This window comes from Eschrichtius robustus, chromosome 5 (assembly GCF_028021215.1).
Source record: "Eschrichtius robustus isolate mEscRob2 chromosome 5, mEscRob2.pri, whole genome shotgun sequence".
Classification (NCBI taxonomy): Eukaryota; Metazoa; Chordata; class Mammalia; order Artiodactyla; family Eschrichtiidae; genus Eschrichtius; species Eschrichtius robustus.
In genome coordinates this window covers 136,468,698-136,484,630 of record NC_090828.1, presented here as the reverse complement: position 1 = coordinate 136,484,630, position 15,933 = coordinate 136,468,698, and the positions used below count along the sequence as shown (strand labels likewise).

At 42.5% G+C, this 15,933-nt stretch overlaps 1 protein-coding gene across 1 annotated transcript in view; it reads left to right on the top strand.

The window, feature by feature from the left end:
* The first annotated feature begins 810 nt into the window (after positions 1 to 810).
* The window catches only part of MAP3K2 (mitogen-activated protein kinase kinase kinase 2), a 90,513-nt gene continuing 75,390 nt past the window's right edge, over positions 811 to 15,933 (top strand). The window contains exon 1 of the mRNA XM_068545300.1: positions 811 to 1,299. The gene's annotated coding sequence lies outside the window, so the exon portion shown is untranslated. The remainder of the gene's footprint in view (positions 1,300 to 15,933) is intronic.

Genomic DNA, 15,933 nt, shown 5'->3' with positions numbered 1-15,933 from the left:
CATCACAGAGGCCTCCAACGCTAGCACGATGAATTTGTATTTTATCCCGCGGGGCGAGAGGGAGTGAAAATGGATTCGGTGAAAGAGATTGGGGTTTAGACCCTGCCACGAGTTCTGGGGGTGGGGTGTCAACTCATCTCTCTGGGCCGAGATTTCCACATCTGTTAAACTGAAAAAGTAATACTTGCTAGGCCGACCTCGAATACATATGTGTAATAACTAAACAGAAAACAACTATAAAACTTAGAAGGCTGATCTCCAGGGGGGTGGTTTACGGTCAGGTGACAAGCCGACAAGAATTTCGTAAGTCCTTTAGGAAAAAATTCTGAAACCAGATCCAAAAATGAAGAGGCAGATGGCTTTTCGCCTGCAAACGACTGGCCATGGACTCGAAGTGGGTCGCAGCCTCTTCTTGCTCTGCTGCCCCCGCTCTGCCCGAAGCCACGCGGGAGACCCTTTTCGAGGTTTGCTTTGGAATCTCGGCGCCGAAGACTCCCGCAGATGCGAGGGGACCGAGATGCCTGCGCGCGTGTGTGTGCGCGCGGCTCACCGGCCGGGAACCGGTAGCTACGACCTAAGTACAAGCGGGCGCGGCAGCCGGGCCCGGGCCGGGCATCTGCGCACGGCGGAGCGGGCGTGGGCAGCGGGACGTGCGTGGACGCAACCGGCCACTGCGCAGGCGCGGACACGCTCTCCTCGGTCTGCGCGCGGCGCTCCAGGCGGGCGCGCGCCCACGGCGGGTTCCGCTCCCGACAGGCGGAGGGCTGCGCGGGCACGAGCGAGCCGGCCGTGACGTGTGCCGCGCTACGCCCGACGTCACGGGTCCGTGTGTAGTGGCGGCCGGGCTGCCCTCAGCAGCGGCTCCTGACGAGGGCGGTGCGGCCGCTGGGTGCGGCGTTCGGGGGTCCTGCGGCCCGCGGCGGCGGCGGCGGCGACCACGACCGGGAGGCCCGGCGCTCCCAGCCGCGGAGTCGCCGCTCCCGCCCCTTCTCCGGCCTCGGCGGCGCACGGCCGCGGCTTCCTCCTTTCCTACCCAGCTTCCCGCGGGCCTCCGGGCCGCGGCGGCGAGAAGCACCGAGGGGCTCTGAGAGGCTCCGGCCGGCCGCCACGGTCCACGCGCCCGGCCCGGGCTCCATGTGAAGGAGGGACGGGCCTGGCCCCCCGGCCCGCGCCCGACTCCTCGTGCGCCCCTCCGGCTCCCGGGGGCCCGCAGCCTCCCCCGACCGGGGGGCGCGGTGACAGGCCGCGCGGGGGCGGAGGGGTGGGCCTGCGGCTCCCTATGTCCCCGCGGAGCGGCCGGTACGTGTGCTCGGGCGCGCGCATGTGTGTGGGGGTGGGGGCGGGGGCGGGGGCGGGGGTGCGGGCCGGACGTGGGGAGGGGGCCGCCGCCGGCCTGTGCGCTGCTCCCGGGGCGGAGGTTTCGCTAGGTGGTTGCCTCGCTCCGGGTGGGCGGGTTTCGGGCCCCCTGCATCCTGTCCTGAAGTCCAGGTCTGAGCGAACTAGACTGCTGGGCGGTGGAGCTGTCAGACGCGTACTCTGCAGGGCTTTGGGAAGGAAGATTGTCCCTGGTCCTTGGCAGAAGCAGAAATGTTATATGCAGTGAGCGAGAAAGTGCTTGTCTTTGCCCTGTTACCGCGTGGTTCACTAGTGGTTAGGGTCGAGGCCCCTTTCTGTTTACGGACCGTTTAGCTAGCACTTATCACTTAATGCGCGCCCGGTATTTGTCGTGCGTTGTCTCACTTCACCTTCGAAGCCCAGTGAGGTGGGTACGTGTCTCCCCATTTTACAGTTGAAAAAATCGAGGCTCAGATTCAGGAACTTGCCCAAGGTCGTGCAGTTTGGTAATCTGGGAAAGTCTTGATTCGAATATGATGTCTTTTCTGTAGACTCGTATTTCTGGGTCTTGCGAAAATAAATTTGTGAGGAAAATGAGAATAGCTGGAAAGTTTCTTCTTGGGAGTAAATTCTAAATACATAGGTAGAGTTCATTTGCCCGTAATGTAGGCTGTTCGATGTGTTTTGCTGCAGCCTAGCCAGATGATTTTCTTGGCTCTTTTTTAAAAAAATTACTTTTAAAAGGTGACTCCATGCACCTTTACCTTTTTTTTTTAAAGTGGGACTGAATGAGCAGAAAATATTTCCTCTCTTATCAAAAAGAAGAAATAGATTTGGTAAAACTCCATGTTTCTTGAAAAGTTACAATTTTACTTGTGTAATTCTTGATGCGTACAGGGAACTCGCAGTTGGGTGATTTCCTTGAGATTTCCTTATTGCAAAATTTGTTGCTGGATTATGTGGCAATGGCAACACGCTTAGTAATTTGTGCGTTAATTTGTGCAATATTTCTGAGTGGAGTGTCAAAATTTAATGTGTAGAATATTGTAAAAAGTTATCTTTTAATGGTGTGATATTTTTCTTTCCTTTATATGTAGCAACTAATGAGTGTTTATAAACTAACTGAAATTCTCATTTTAACATTGGCCTGTACTGTTTCTTTGGTTATGGTTAGGGAAAAACTAAAGTTCTTTACATTTCTCTTTACAGAAGAAAGTGTTGATAAATCCCTTTGAGTAGTTAAAGCTTCATGCATAGTTGTAAATGTTTAAGAAACCTATTGATGCCCAAAATTGTAGTACTTTATGATTTCTTTTAGTATATTATCAGGTTTAAGAAAATTTGTAGTTGAATGTCTTTGTAATGTCTGTAGAGAAAAGGTCGAATTATATAGTTAAGAAGTGGATGGTTCACAGATTGATTTGTTGTTTGGTTAAAATATAAATGTATGGTGAGTCTTGTTGAATATAATATCATTGTAGAATGCTTATCCAGTCATGCTCTCCATGTGTCTCTCTTGAAAGAAATAACTATTAAAGATTTATCTTAAATAATTGTATTACATTATAGATTCAATCTTTTAAGCAGTGTTTTAGTTGGAACTTTCATTCCTAGTTTACCTTATTGCTACCAAAGGGGTAAACTATATTTAATAGATGCTATATTAAAATGAAATCATGTTTGGTTCTAGGCAGTGCCCACAGCTTTGGTGTCAGGTTGATTTTTTTTTTTTTCCCCCTGTAGAATTGGAGCTCTCTAGGCTCCCTCCCACCACCACCCCCAAACCCAGCCCCAACTTTTTATTATAAAACAATTTCAAGTACACAGGAAGTTGGTAATATTGAACATCCGTATGATAACTCTCTAGTTTCATTTGTTGACATCTTGCCGTATTTGTTTTGTGTATAAATACGCGTATATTATTTTTGGCCATACCATTTGAAAACTAAGCTGTAGACATTATGACACTTTACCCCTAAATATGTCGGCTTGCATCTCCAAAGATAAGGACATTTTCTTACATAGCCAAAATACCATTATTGTTAACTTTCTTAGTTAATACTTTTTATTGGTAGTTAATAGTTTCTTATTGATCATTTTTTAATGTAATCTAGTATCTATCCATGTTTAAATCTCCCCATTTGTGCTGCACGGTCTTTTACGGCTTTTTATACTCAATCCCACCAAACCAGGATCCCATCAAGGTTTATTCACTGCATTTGGTTAAGTCTCTTTGATCTCTTTGAATCTAGAACAGCCTCACCTCCCCCTTTTATTTATTTTTATTTTTTATTTCTCTGTCGATCTGTTTTTTGGCTGTGCCGCATGGTATGTGGGATCTTAGTTCCCTGACCAGGGATCGAACCCGTGCCCCCTGCAGTGGAAGTGCGGAGTCTTAACCACTGGAATGCCAGGGAAGTCCCATTACCTCTCCCTTTTAAAATGGTGGGTTTTTTTGTTTGTTTTGTTTTGTTTCAGAGATCAAGCCAGTTACCTTATAAAATGAGTCACATTCTGGATTTGTCTGATATTCTTCCCTCGTGTCATTTAGCATGTTCCTCTTTTCCCCCTACACTAACTGTAAGTTAGGTTTAAAGGATTGATTAGTTTCAAATTAAATATTTTGGGCAAGAATAACTACTGAGTGTTGCTGTGTTCCTTATATTGCTTCCCATCAGGGGATGTATATTGTCAAGTCCTGTTATTTGTGATGCTGAGTTTGATCACTTGGTTATGGGGGTTAAGGTGAGGTATATTTTCCCCATTGCAGTTGGCAAGTAGGCTGGCATGATAAATTAGCACTCTAGTGCTGGCCTGTTCTCCAGTAATCTTTCACCTAATAGTTTTATGTATTGCTGCATCTATTGCTGATCCTTGTCAAGGTAACTTTTGAATTTCAATGTTAACAATCTTTTGTTGGTCTATAGATAGTAACAACATCACAGGAATTGTAAAAATCTATGCAGCTATGTTAGGTTCTGATTTCTAGGATTTTAAAGATTTTTAATCATGAATTCAAGGTATCTCCTCTTATGAATAAAAAGAAACCTGGCCCGAGAAAAATGGGAAAAATTCAATGCCTGTCCTTTCCTGTACTCTTTTGTCTGTCTCAAGGAGTGTGAGTGTGTGTGTGTGTTGTTTTTTTTTGTTTTTGGCTGTGCCACGTAGCTTGTGTGGCTTGTGAGATCTTAGCTCCTCGACAAGGGATTGAACCCAGGCCCTTGGCAGTAAAAGCGTGGAATCCTAACCACTGGACCACCAGGGAATTCCCTCAAGGAGAGTGTTTCTTTTCAGTTTTTCTTAGCCAGTATTTGTTGCACAGGAATAGCCAGAAATACAATAAAGGGAGAATGGCTTTACTAGAAAACGTTTTGACAAAACTGTCTGTTTTCTGGTGTAATGCAAAGGAGCACTGGATTGAGAATCAGAAGATCTAAACTCTAGGCCTAATTCTACCATTCTGTGAAGTGCAAGGGTTATAAGTTTTTAAATTTCACCCTGTATTCTTACATCATAATGATTGTTAGTAAACATTTGTGAATTTCTGATAATGAGACATGTTGGTTACATTTAGAGGCAAACCTCACTTTAATTAAGCCACATAGAAATAAATCAACTGTGTGTAATATAAAATTGAATTTATTTCCCAACGAATTAACTGACATTTAGTAGGTGATTGTTTTAATGAAGGGTTCATAATAGAACTTACTTAAGTAACACATTTTCTCATTAAAAATATGATTTAATTCATGAAGCAAGTTTACATGAAGGTTTTCCACACATCTCTTTTATAAACAGGATGAACTGTATATATGGAAGTTAAAAAACTTCTCCCTTATTCTCAAGCGTTGTGCAGAGGTATACCTCTTTATACACACACATTTATAAGAAACATGTCTGTATAATTTCGTCTTTTATCTAGGATATCCTTGGGATTTATTAGGAACATTGGCTGACTGTTTCTCATTCTGGTTAATCACATATTTGCTTTGTAACATCTCTTGTGTTGTTGCCTTTATTGTTACTTAACCCTTGTTGCTTACTTTTTTTGTTATGCATACTTTGTCAGGAGGATAGGGGTAGAATCTTCTTTGGAGTTCCTCTGGTAACTAGCTCACCACCTTTCTTATAAGTGTTCAAGAGTGTTACGCTTGAGATTCATAGTACCATAAATTTAAAAAGCGCTGTGGGGTTTATAAACTTCAGAAGTTTTTTCTAGAGTTTTTCCCCCAGTTTGCATGCAGTTAGTCATTTAGTGTGGACTTTAATTATTAATAATGACCATTTAAAAGAATAGTTTAAGATATGATTTTATCAGTATTCTTTTGATAATTCCCAGATTGGGTCCCCTCAGCGCTACTACCTCAGGCAGAATGCTCCCTGAGCACTCTGCACCTGCCTCGACCACCCACTGACCGCATTGCACTGTGCACATCTCTGTGCCTTCCACTGGGAAGTTGGCTCTTCAAGGACAGAGGCAGTGTTTTGTTGATTTTGGTGCCCCAACACCGAGCACAATGCCTGTTGCCAAATGTTTATTAAATGCATAGGGAGTTGACAGAAGAGACCTCCTTTTGCACTGTTATAGGAGTCTTAAAAGGTGGTGCCTGCCTGAGTTGAACAGGGTGGGGAAGTTCAATAAAATACTTCCATATGCCGAGGAGAAAATTAAGTGTTTGTGAACAGCACTACCACAGAGGCAAGGCTGTGGAAAAGTTGTTGTTGTTGTTGTTTTTTTTTTAATTTTAGCCTTCTTTATTAAAGATTTATTGATTGATTGATTGATTGATTGCTATGTTGGGTCTTCGTTTCTGTGCTAGGGCTTTCTCTAGTTGTGGCAGGCGGGAGCCACTCTTCATCGCGGTGCGCGGGCCTCTCACTATCATGGCCTCTCTTGTTGCAGAGCACGGGCTCCAGACTCACAGGCTCAGTAGTTGTGGCTCATGGGCCCAGTTGCTCCGCGGCATGTGGGATCTTCCCAGACCAGGGCTCGAACCCGTGTCCCCTGCATTAGCAGGCAGATTCTCAACCACTGCGCCACCAGGGAAGCCCAAAGTTGTTTTTTTTTTAAAAAATTTTATTTATTTATTTGGTTGCACCAGGTCTTAGTTGTGGCAGGCGGGATCCTTAGTTGCGGCACGCGGGCTTCTTAGTTGTGGTATGTGAACTCTTAGTTGCGGCATGCATGTGGGATCTATTTCCTTGACCAGGGATTGAACCCAGGCCCCCTGCATTGGGAGCACAGAGACTTGCGCCATGGGGGAAGTCCCTCGAAAAGTTTTTGAAAATTATTACGAGGAGCTAGTGGGAGAATATGAGATAATATTTATTATTTTTTTAAGTCTTTGAGAACAGATCTGCAGTCTAAGGTGAAGCCAGTTTTTAGTTGTTTCTGTGCTATTGTTAAATACTTCCAACTCATATTGTATTTTAGATTTGTGACTTGAAGATGCTTCATTATCATTATCATTATTTGATAAGTTTGTGATTACTCTTAAGTTTGACTGACTTGGCTACATTTTAATCGTATTTGTGGAGTTTTAAATTAACCCAAAATATTTTGTTCTTTTGTTTTAATATGAAAGAAATGAGACCAATGTCCTCTGCCTAACTTTAAGGAGAATTAATATCATGATTTATATGATGACTTTTTAAATGTATTTTTAAATCAGTTTAGGCATTTTTAAGTAGCCTGTTGACTGCTTTGTAAAATTAGTAATATTTTATTGTATAGTGTGAAATAATGTCAAACTATATTTACAAACTTTCTGATTTGCTTAGACATTAAAAGGAAATGAAAGAAGTAGAAGGTAGCTTGCCTTAGTGTTGATGAAGATCTACTTTGAGAGATGGTGCAACATTAACCGTCTGACCTGTGAGCAGTACCTGCCTGCATTCTATTGACTTCACCCCCAAACCACCATGTACCTGCATATATAAATCTTGCCCGATGATATGAGAAAGGATAGATGAGTTATGTGTTCTTAAGATCATGTAATATATATTAATCAGCATCTCAAAGTTATGTCCCATAGTCATGGACTGTTGCATACTGCCTTAGGGTTAGAAGGTTTACTCAGGGATGTATCTTGCCTAGTATTCCTGAAGTGAGTACCACAAACTACAAACTGTATTTCATGCTGTTTGTTGAACACTGATGGTAGGTAGGAAGCCTGAGTTCAGTCTTAAATCTGCCATTAATTAGAAATAGACTGTGATAAAGTGACTTCAACATTTCTTTTTTTAAAAAAAAACTTTTATTTTAAATTTTTGTTTATTTTTGGCTGCATTGGGTCTTCGTTGCTGCGTGCGGGCTTTCTCTAGTCGTGGCAAGCGGGGGCTACTCTTCATTGCGGAGCGCAGGCTTCTCATTGCGGTGGCTTCTCGTTGCGGAGCACGGGCTCTAGGCACGTGGGCTTCAGTAGTTGTGGTGCACAGGCTCAGTAGTTGTGGCTCACGGGCTCTAGAGCGCAGGCTCAGTAGTTGTGGCACATGGGCTTAGTTGCTCCGTGGCATGTAGGATCTTCCGGCCAGGGCTCGAACCCCTGTCCCCTGCATTGGCAGGTGGATTCTTAACCACTGTGCCACCAGGGAAGCCCACTTCAACATTTCTGAATTTGAAAAAGTTGCCCTAGTTAATTTCTTAAGGACCTGTCTAGTCTCTGATTCTGTGAGATCCTCAACATAATAGAAAATAGTAAAGAGTCAAAAGAGATTTAAGTTTTTTTGGTTAGGAGGTTGTTAAGATGACAACAGTCCAGGGAAGGTTAGTTATAGGGCAGCATTTGGAAGATAAATAGCTCTCTTTAAATGTGATTAATTTGTCAGAATGAGATTTTTTACTTAAAGGTAGTTTATAGCCAAGTACCTTGTGTTGAACTATGGTAACCTATAGTAGGCTCTCAGTAAATACTTGTTGAAAGAGTGAATGAATAACTTCAGGACTGATGCGATAGAAATCAGAATCACTCATAGATCAGTTTAGTGATAAAATCCAGGATAGTAAGCATTGAACCCTAGAAAATAACAGAGAAGAACTACATTATTCTCATGAATGGGGAGCCAAGACTAGTGAAATACATTTTTGGAAATACTTTAGCCAAAAGGGAGGGAAGATCTTTCTGGAAAAGGAAAAAAAAAAGTATTGGAAAACTTGTACATGCAGTCTTTTATGCCCACTAGAAATTTTAAAATAATTTATGGATGTACTTGGATAAGTCCAAAACGATTACATAAAAGAATGAAGCTTTCTACTTCCCAATGGAAAAAACATTTGGGACAAATTATACCTCAGCAAATTTTTTTTTCCCTCAGAATCTTTCTGTATCCTTATTCTTTCTTTCTCCATCTTCACATCTCTAACCAAAGCACAGAAGTACCTTAAGAGTGCTTAGCTTATTTTATCCTTAGTTAATAAATTGGTATTGGCTTTTGTTAATCTGATTAACACTAAACTCTAGTGTTTTCTCTCATGTAAATCTTGCTCTTTTGCAAATGGGAGGATCAAGTAAGGGAGATACAGCTTCTTTAGAATGAGGGACACTTCAGCCTGTTTTCAAAGATGGGCAGCTCAGAACCTATAAAAGAAGGCTTGATTGGAGATTATGAAAGGACTGAGTGGCCTAGATTTGGTTATGCAGGAAGATTTCAAAAGGGAAAGTTGCAGAGATCTTGGTCAGTAGATGGGGGGAGGCTTGAGCAGTTGCATGGGTTAGGAGTCAATCACAGAAGAAGAACTGCTATGGTATTATGGAATTAAGGGATTTATGAAAGGAGGAAGAACTTACGGAGTTGTGGGAGAAACTTGGAAACCAGAGTCTGTAAGGAGGAATCGGCAGATCAGAGAAGTCACTAATCAGTCTTCCTGAAGCAGTGGTGCAGTGGGCAAGTCAGAGTTTGCAGGTGAATCTGAGAAGCTAGGTATGCCCAGCTGCTGGAGTGGGACTGCACAGTAGAGCTGGTGGAAAGTATGGAAAGCTGTTGCCTCTGCATAGCTACCTCTTCTGTGGTCTTCTGTCAGGCTTTTGGTGGTGGGGCTGAGGTTGCTGTTTGGTCAGCAGGGTTGGCAATCAGGAAGAAGAGCTGCATGCAGTACAGGGGAGAGCAGAGACACGGTGCAATCTTCTGGCAACTCTGCATCTAACCATAATCTTCCGAGAGTAATTTCCATCTTTGGCCAGCTCTAACCTGGAACCATGTGGGAAGAGGATTCTGGGAAATGTAGTTTGAACTTAAAAGTTGACATGGTACAAACTGTCACTGCAGGTGAGAGTGGGGGGTGGGAAACCACAGTCGGGAATGTGGTAGTTGCGGGAGTCCGCAGTGATATTTTATAGATCTAGGTTCATCCTCCTGTGAGAGAGCAAGTTCTTTAAAATCTCCAGGCCTTTTTCTTCCTCTGTGAAATGGGGAGATAATACCTACTTTACAGGATTATTGTGAGGATTAAATGAAATGTTTGTAAAGCATTTAGCAGTGTCAGCACAATGTAAAATATTGTAAATAGTAGCTTTTGTTATTGGTAGTAGTTGCGGTAGTAATGAGAAGGGATTGAGAAATAGGAAGGGTGTATTTCGAAAGGGGAGAAGTAGAGTAGATGAGTGGAGATAAGAATGAAGTAGAAGACATGGTTCCTGTATTTGAGAATGTTATAGTCAAGCTGCAGACAACACATGTAAACATAAAGCATGGTTGGGAAGCTGTTAAATAAGGTAATATCCTTTAAGAAGAATGACTGCTGTGATGAGCGGAGAGACAGCAAGTGCTGTCATTCCAGGGCAGTTAAGGTTAAGCGGTAATGTATGTGAAATTCCTAGTACACTGGCAGTCCACAGAGGTTAATTATTTTCCACTTCTTATTTATAGAAGGAAAGATGCCCAGATGAGGGGGGTAGGGGAGGCTTAAGCTGGGTCCTTGTTTAGACAAGTAGAAAAAGGGAGGAAGCATTTCAGACAGCAGAAATAGGAGGAGACACGGACAAGGCATGTAGCACTTCATTAACACAATTTGGGACCTGTTGACTCCACTCTTTGCTTTTGGTAATCTGTTTATAGTTTCTAAAGATTGTCCGTGTTTGCTTCTGCTTGGGCCAGTTGCCCACCTCTGGACCATCAGTTATGGTGTGGGACCACACTGAGCTAATTTGGTGACACTTAGTAATCAAGTGGGTGGTTGGAGGTGGTGGTGGTAGAAGGGACAAGCTTCCAGAAGAAGGCCACTATGGATGAGTCCCTCCTTTTGTTATAGTCATTTGGTACAATAATTCTACCTTGTTATTTTTCAGTTCCTCGAATTATGCATTTTATTCTTTTAATACAATTAATATTTGTGTAAGTTAACCATGTTTACCAATTTTTTGCCAGCTTTTGTTCTCCTGGAATCACTTTCCTTCTTTACAAAGTATATCCTTTAGAAGTTCCTCAACTAAGAAGGGTCTGTTGGTGATAAATTACGATTTCTGTTTGTTGGAAATTTTTAACTCTTGTTCTTGAATGACGTTTTAGTTGTGAGTGAAAGTCTAGATTGGCAGTTATTTTTCCCTCAGCATTTTGAAGATAGTATTCCAGTCTGTTTTCTCTTGTATAATCAGACCTAAAAGGCTGTATGGATGTTTTATTAATGATAATTTTTTCATTGTGTTGTTGGAGTATATAAGTGATTTTTTAATGGAAGTATTCACATTTTTTTTTCTTTCTATTTTAATTTTTAAATTCACTGAATGTTTATTGAAAAATCTTAGGAATGTCTTAGGAATCAGTAAAATAAGCTTTTAATAAGTTTGTTATCTAGTTGTTCATGTGCGCAGTTATTACTAAAATGTTTGACTACCTTCTCTGTGTTAACACTGAAGATAAATAAATTGATCATTGTCCCTGTAGTCATAGACTCCATTCTGGTTGGGGAGAGACAGACATATTAGGGTGACCTCATAATTAGTTATCCAAACTGGGCTACTTTTAAGAGTGAAAGGATGGTATTTTAATAATGATCTTGGAGCAACAAAAATAAACTGGGAAAGACCTGCAAGATGACAGAGGAGTAAGACGTGGAGGTCACGTTCCTCCCCACAAATACATCAGAAATACATCTACATGTGGAACAATTCCTACAGAACACCTACTGAACGCTGGCAGAAGACCTCAGACTTCCCAAAAGGCAAGAAACTCCCTACGTACCTGGGTAGGGTAAAAGAAAAAAGAAAAAAACAGAGACCAAAGAATAGGGATGGGACCCGCACCTCTGGGAGGGAGCTGTGAAGGAGGAAAAGTTTCGACACACTAGGAAGCCCCTTCACTGGTGGAGATGGGTGGTGACGGGGGGAAGCTTTGGAGCCACGGAAGAGGGCACAGCAACAGACGTGCAGAGGGCAAAGCGGAGAGATTCCCGCGTAGAGGATCGGTACCAACCAGCACTCACCAGCCCGAGAGGCTTGTCTGCTCACCCGCCGGGGCGGGTGGGAGCTGGGAGCTGAGGCTTTGCCCTCGGAGTTCAGATCCCAGGGAGAGGACTGGGGTTGGCTGCGTGAACACAGCCTGAAGGGAACTAGTGCGCCACAGCTAGCTGGGAGGGAGTCCGGGAAAAAGTCTGGACCTGCCTAAGAGGCAAGAAGAGGCCATTGCTTTGGGGTGTGTGAGGAGAGGGGATTCAGAGCACCGCCTAAACGAGCTCCAGAGATGGTTGCGAGCTGCGGCTATCAGCGCGGACACCAGCGGCGGGCATGAAATGCTAAGGCTGCTGCTGCAGCCACTAAGAAGCCTGTGTGCAAGCACAGGTCACTCTCCACACCGCCCCTCCTGGGAGCCTGTGCAGCCCTCCACTGCCAGGGTCCCATGATCCAGGGACAACTTCCCCGGGAGGACGCACGGCGCGCCTCAGGCTGTTGCACCATCACGTCGGCCTCTGCCACACTTTAACCCCGTCCTGTCTGAGCAAAGAACAGATGCCCTCAGGCGACCTACATGCAGAGGCGGGGCCAAATCCAAAGCTGAACCCCAGGAGCTGTGTGAACAAAGAAGAGAAAGGGAAATCTCTTCCAGGAGCCTCAGGAGCAGTGGATTAGATCTCCACAATCAACTTGATGAATTCTGCATGTCTGGAATACCTGAATAGACAACAGAACATCCGAAAATTGAGTTGGTGGACTTTGTGTGATTTTATCTGTGTAGCTTTGCTTTTACCATTTGTCCTAGGGTTCTGTCTGTCCATGTTGGGTTTTTTTTTTTTTCTTTTTAAGTATAGTTTTTTAGCGATTGTTATCATTGGTGGATTTGTTTTTTGGTTTGGTTGCTCTCTTCTTGACTTTTTTTTTTATTACTTTGTTTATTTTTTTATTTTAATAACTTTCTTTTCTTTTTCTTTCTTTTCTTCCTTCCTTTCTTTCTTTCTTTCGTTCTTTTTCTTTCTTTCTCTTCCTTTCTTTTTTCTTTCTCTCTCGCTCTTCCTTCCTTTCTTTCTTCCTTCCTTCCTTTTTCCTTTCTCTCTCTTCCTTCTTTCTTTTCTTTGTTTCTTTCTCTTCCTTTCTTTTTTCCTTTCTCTTCCATCTTTCTCTTCCTTCCTTCCTTTTTTCCTTTCTCTCCTTCCTTCCTTCTTTCCTTCCTTCCTGATCTTCCTTTTTTTCTTTCTCGCTCTCTCCCTTCCTTCCTTCCTTCTCTCCTTCTTTCTTTTTCTTTCTTTTTCTTTCTTTCTCTTCCTTCCTTTTTTCTTTCTCTCTCTTCCTTCCTTTTTTTCTTTCTTCCTTCCTTTTTCCTTTCTCTTCCTTCTTTCTTTCTTTCTTTTTTCCTTTCTCTTCTTTATTTCTTTCTCTTCCTTCCTTCCTTTTTTCCTTTCTCTCCTTCCTTCCTTCCTAATCTTCCTTTTTTTCTTTCTCTCTCTCTCTCTCTCCCTTCCTTCCTTCCTTTTCTCCTTCTCTTTCTTTTTTTCTTCTCTCTCCCTCCCTCCCTCCCTTTTCCTCTGAGCCGTGTGGCTGACAGAGTCTTGGTGCTCTGGCTGGGTGTCAGGCCTGTGCCTCTGAGGTGGGAGAGCCAAGTTCAGGACATTGGTCCACCAGAGGCCTCCCGGCTCCACATAATATCAAACAGCGAAAGCTCTTTCAGAGATCTCCATCACAACGCTAAGACCCAGGTCCACTCAACGACCAGCAACTACAGTGCTGGACACCTTACGCCAAACAACTAGCAAGACAGGAACACAACCCCACTCATTAGCAGAGAGGCTGCCTAAAATCATAATAAGGTCACAGACTCCCCAAAACACACCACTGGACGCGGTCCTGCCCACCATAAAGACAAGATCCAGCCTTACCCACCAGAACACAGGCACCAGTCTCCTCCACCAGGAAGCCTACACAACCCACTGAACCAACCTTAGCCACTGGGGGCAGACACCAAAAACAACAGGAACTACAAACCTGCAGCCTGTGAAAAGGAGACCCCAAACAGTAAGTTAAGCAAAATGAGGAGACAGAGAAACACAGCAGATGAAGGAGCAAGGTGAAAACCCACCAGACTAAACAAATGAAGAGGAAATAGGCACTCTACCTGAAAAAGATTTCAGAGTAGTGATAGTAAAGATGATTCCAAATCTTGGAAATAGAATGGAGAAAATACAAGAAACGTTTAACAAGGAGCTAGAAGAACTAAAGAGCAAACAAACTGATGAACAACACAAGAAATGAAATTAAAAATTCTCTAGACGGAATCAATAGCAGAATAACTGAGGGAGAAGAATGGATAAGTGACCTGGAAGATAAAATAGTGGAAATAACTACTGCAGAGCAGAATAAAGAAAAAAGAATGAAAAGAATTGAGGGCAGTCTCAGAGACCTCTGGGACAACCTTCAACGGACCAACATTCAAATTATACGGGGCCCAGTAGAAGAAGAGGAAAAGATAGGGACTGAGAAAGTATTTGAAGAGATTATAGTTGAAAACTTCCCTAATATGGGAAAGGAAATAGTCAATCAAGTCCAGAAAGTGCAGAGAGTCCCATACAGGGTAAATCCAAGGAGAAATACTCCAAGACACATATTAATCAACCTATCAAAAATTAAATAGAAAGAAAAAATATTAAAAGCAGCAAGGGAGAAACAAAAAATAACATACAAGGGAATCCCCGTGAGGTTAACAGCTGATCGTTCAGCAGAAACTCTGCAAGCCAGAAGGGAGTGGCAGGACATATTTAAAGTGATGAAAGGGAAAAACCTACAACCAAGATTACTCTACCCAACAAGGATCTCATTCAGATTTGATGGAGAAATTAAAACCTTTACAGACAAGCAAAAGCTGCGAGAATTCAGTACCACCAAACCAGCTTTACAACAAATGCTAAAGGAACTTCTCTAGGCAGGAAGCACAAGAGAAGGAAAAGACCTATAATAACAAAGCCAAAACAATTAAGAAAATAGTAATACATATCGATAACTACCTTAGATGTAAATGGATTAAATGCTCCAACCAAAAGACACAGAGTGGCTGAATGGATACAAAAAAAAGACCCACATATATGCTGTCTACAAGAGACCCACTTCAGACCAAGGGACACTTATAGACTGAAAGTGAGGGGATGGAAAAAGATATTCCCTGCAAATGGAAATCAAAAGAAAGCTGGAGTAGCAGTTCTCATATCAGATAAAATAGACTTTACGGTAAAGACTATTACAAGAGACAAAGAAGGACACTACAGAATGATCAAGGGATCAATCCAAGAAGAAGATATAACAATTGTAAATATTTATGCACCCAACATAGAAGCACCTCAATACATAAGGCAAATGCTAATGACCATAAAAGGGGAAATCAACACAATCATAGTAGGGGACTTTAACACCCCACTTTCACCAATGGACAGATCATCCAAAATGAAAATAAATAAGGAAACACAAGCTTTAAATGATACATTAAACAAGATGGACTTAATTGATATTTATAGGACATTCCATCCAAAAACCACAGAGTACACTTTCTTCTCAAGTGCTCATGGAACATTCTCCAGGATAGATCATATCTTGGGACACAAATCAAGCCTTGGTAAATTTAAGAAAATTGAAATCATATCAAGTATCTTTTCTGACCGCAACGCTATGAGACTAGATATCAATTACAGGAAAATGTAAAAAATACAAACACATGGAGGCTAAACAATGCACTACTAAATAACCAAGAGATCACTGAAGAAATCAAAGAGGAAATCAAAAAATACCTAGAAACAAATGACAAAACACGATGACCCAAAACCTATGCGATGGAGCAAAGGCAGTTCCAAGAGGGAAGTTTATAGCAATACAGTCCTACCTCAAGAAACAAAAAACATCTCAGACAACCTAAACTTACGCCTAAAGCAGTTAGAGAAAGAAGAACAATAAAACCCCAAAGTTAGCAGAAGGAAAGAAATCATAAAGGTCAGATCAGAAATAAATGAAAAAGAAATGAAGGAAACAGTAGCAAAGATCAGTAAAACTAAAAGCTGGTTCTTTGAAAAGATAAACAAAATTGATAAACCATTAGCCAGACTCATCAAGAAAAAAAGGGAGAACACTCAAATCAATAGAATTAGAACTGAAAAAGGAGAAGTAACAACTGACACTGCAGAAATACAGAGGA